The following is a 3,440-nucleotide window of genomic DNA, read 5'->3' on the forward strand; positions in this document are numbered from 1 at the left end:
TGCAGGGACCTTCTCTCGAATCCCACACCATTACTATGAGCTAACTCACCTGAGTTCTCTGCCTTGCCCATGGCTTTCTGTGGTGAGTAGGGCAGGAACTGAGTCCAATCTCATCAGATCCTAGATGTCTCAATGAGACAGCTGGCAATGTCTTTTCTCTGGTGTCAGGTGATGTTGCTGTCATATTAGCTCTGGAAGAAAGTGTGCACATGTGTATGGCCACAGAAAGCCAGGGGCTCTTCTGCTTAGGCTACAGGATACTGGAGAAACGGAGTCTCTTCTCCTCCAAGTGCTGTAGGTAAATTCCATTTTCTCTGTTTAGCTCTGCTATAGACTGCATGTATCATAGCTTCCTGTTTAGAGGGCTGGGGAAACTCAAGACAGATGAAGGATTTTGCATGCATGTGGAAGAACAAGGTTTCAGATGTAGCTTGGCCTGACTGCATAACACCCCAGCTGTTTGCTATCTCGATTCCAGAGCATTGTGTGCACGGAGGGGTAGTTCCAACACCACACTTGGGGCATTGGGCATGTCATGTATACTCCTGCCTCAGGTTGTTCCTTCTGCCTTCTCTCCTATTTCCTTCACCTTCTTAGTGATGCATCTGTGGATTGCTTTGGATCACAGCCCCTACTGCAGCCTCCCTGGCCCTTATTCCTCTCCACTCGGCATATATGTGTAATTGACACTGTCACCTGGGACATGGGCCTTTCTCAGTACCATCTCTGAACCTAAGAAAGGGGTTTGAATTTGAGCATCTAGTGGCTTATTTCCTTTATTTAGGTGTATTTCTGCATTATCTTCTTGGGAGCAGGTTGTTTCCTTTCTATGGCTTAATGCAGTGTCAACATTACCGTGGGTGGTCCACCAGAGCCTGCACCAGGACATGGGTCCGTGGAGATGCTCCTGGCTGCTGGCAGAGCTGATACTGTGAGGTCATAAGTACATATAGAACACGGGCAGGAGAAAAGGAAAGACCTATAGCGAGACTTCAGTGACAGATGGAGGAGGAAATCTTAGAGGCCTTTAGGATCCCAGATTGCTGCCTTCAATGGTTTCCATTAGTATTGCCAATCCCTTCTTCCCACCAGGCACAAACTCACAACTGCATGGCAAGTCCTAAACTCTTGTGTCCATGTAGATCAGAATGGGAACTGGTTTTCTTTCATTCACTGTGGTGAGTTCAAGGTGGGTCTTAAGCTCTCGGCACTTGGGAGATGTAGCCTTGATCGTGTAGGGGACTTCAAGGTCAAGGAGACAAATTGAGGACATTGTTTGTTCAGTGCAGGAGAGGTCGGCACCTGTGTGTGCCCTGTGGTTCCCTGTGTCTATCTTGATCCTGTCATCAAACGCAGCATTGAACCTGTGATGTAACTAGTTCATTCCTGGGCTGTGAGGGTTGATTGGTGTGATTAGCATGAGATTTTGGAATCAGACTATATGTGTGTGTGTGTGTGTGTGTTCTTGTCTATGTGTGTGTAGATATATTTGTATGTGTATTTGTGTGCACGTGGTGGCCAGATGCTCATGAAAGATGCCTTCCTCAATCACTCTTCACCTTAAGTTTTTGAGATAGGCTTCTTCACTCAACCTGGAGCTTGCTAGTGTAGGTAGACTGGCTGGCCAGTGAGCCCGAGGAATCCTCCTGTCTCCACCTCCCCAGTGCTGGTCTTTTAAGGTGTGTGCCTTGTGTGTACTTTTTTTACTTGGGCACTGGGGATTGGCATCAGGTTTCCACAATTGTTCAGAAAGCATTTTAACTAGTGGGGCCATCTCCCCAGGTCCTCAACATGCTACTTAAAGTGCTCTGTGAGTCTATTTGCTCCTTCAGCTGATGAGGACATTCACATCTTTTCCATAGACTTATATTGAGGATAACATACGTTGAAATGCATAGAATCATTGCATCAAATGCTCACCAGAGCCCTGGCACATGGTATGTACTCAGTCAAAGGGTATTGGCACAATGTGGGGAATGAGAAGATGGAAGTATGGCTTTCAGTAGCTAGTTTAGCTACTGAAAATGATGGTGGCCACGATAGGGAGACATCCTTATTACTGTGCAGCTCCCAGACAGGAGTGGATTTTAAGTCAGCCTCGGGCTGTCTGATCTGAAAACCAGGTCCTGGGACATGAACCAAGATGGTTTCTGGTGATGAACACAGGGACAGGAGATAAATGGAGTTTGTAAATATGACTACAAACACACTTGTGGTAACCTAGCAATTTGGCAGCGGTCCCTGGTCTGAGAGGGAATTTTTCCTTTAAAAACTAGAATAACAGCACACAGAGATGACTTCATCCAGGACTCTGGGCATGTGTCCCAGAGGGGCCGTCTCTCCCTGGCTCTGAGGCCTTTAAGGCAGGTCAGGCATGGATGGAGAGTTTCCTGCCCTTAGTGGGCACAGAAGAAGATCACTCGTGGTAGGGCTCTTCTCAGCCCACCCTGCAATGGCTGTGATTCTCCCTTCAGTCTCTATCAAGGCTTTCCCCTGGCATTTTCTGCAAAGCATGCTCTTGCCAATGATTGGGGGATAACTTTAATGACTGAGAAGTTAACTTTTCACTGTGAATCATGAATTGCAGTGGGCTTTTACAGTCCTCCTTGCATCAGCAGGTTTTGTTATCATGGTGCAGAAAGCCTTCCAGGGTCCACCATGACCTTCTGTTCTCAGTATTTCAACCTCTTGACCTTTAGAGGTCAGGGCTGGTGGCTGGAGTGTCTCACCATGGCTATGGATTGGAGTGTAGGGTTCACTCTGGTTTGTCTAGGTCCTGCTCCCGGGAAAAACCTGCTCCCATGGGTGTGTCGCCCTTTCCCAAATGGACTTGCTACCTCATAGAACATTATTATTTTTTGCCTCATCTTCAGTCATTGTGTCTTCTCTCCTTTGTCATCACTGGCTGAAAATCAGGCTCACAAGACGTTGATTGATATACCCCAGAGCCTACATACTCAACTTTACAGAACACACTAGCTATGAGTGCCAGAGTCCGAGCCCCGAGGTCAGCCCCAGCCATATTCCTCTTTTCTTCTTCTTCTTTTTCAGTATGAAGAAAATACGCAGTTATCTCATGAAGGCCGAGGTTGTGTCATTCCCTAAGCTTCTTCCTGTGAGCTCACGCTGGGCAGGGCCAGCACAGATCGTTCATCTTTTCTGCACCCCATGACCGAGAAGCTGATCAATTTCCAGAATAGCTCTATCTGTTGATAAAATTGGAAATGTTTGGGCCAAGTTTCTTCAGAAATAGCCTCCTATTCTAAGAACTGAAAACCATCTTGGTCATTGAGGCATGGTTTAGATGGCTAGAGGATTTCTGGGGTTGGCAAGGCTCCAGTATTTTCTGTAGTGAATTGTGGGCCTGAGCTTGGGGTTCAAGGTAGAAGTGTTCTTGCCTGGTTGTAGGGCAGGCAGGGCAAGTCGGCCATAGCAATGCC

The 3,440-nt window shown here is 47.2% G+C and overlaps 1 long non-coding RNA gene across 2 annotated transcripts; it reads left to right on the forward strand.

The window, feature by feature from the left end:
• Window positions 1-994: 994 nt before the first annotated feature.
• On the forward strand, window positions 995-3,237 carry Gm33086 (predicted gene, 33086). 2 transcript variants are annotated; one of them, NR_169091.1, is made up of 2 exons: window positions 995-1,189; window positions 3,052-3,237. It is a non-coding gene; the product is annotated as a predicted gene, 33086 (long non-coding RNA). The 2 variants fall into 2 exon arrangements; NR_169092.1 differs by having other exon boundaries at window positions 995-1,178.
• Window positions 3,238-3,440: the final 203 nt, after the last annotated feature.

The sequence above is a fragment of the Mus musculus genome, chromosome 17 (assembly GCF_000001635.26).
Source record: "Mus musculus strain C57BL/6J chromosome 17, GRCm38.p6 C57BL/6J".
NCBI classification, from domain to species: Eukaryota; Metazoa; Chordata; class Mammalia; order Rodentia; family Muridae; genus Mus; species Mus musculus.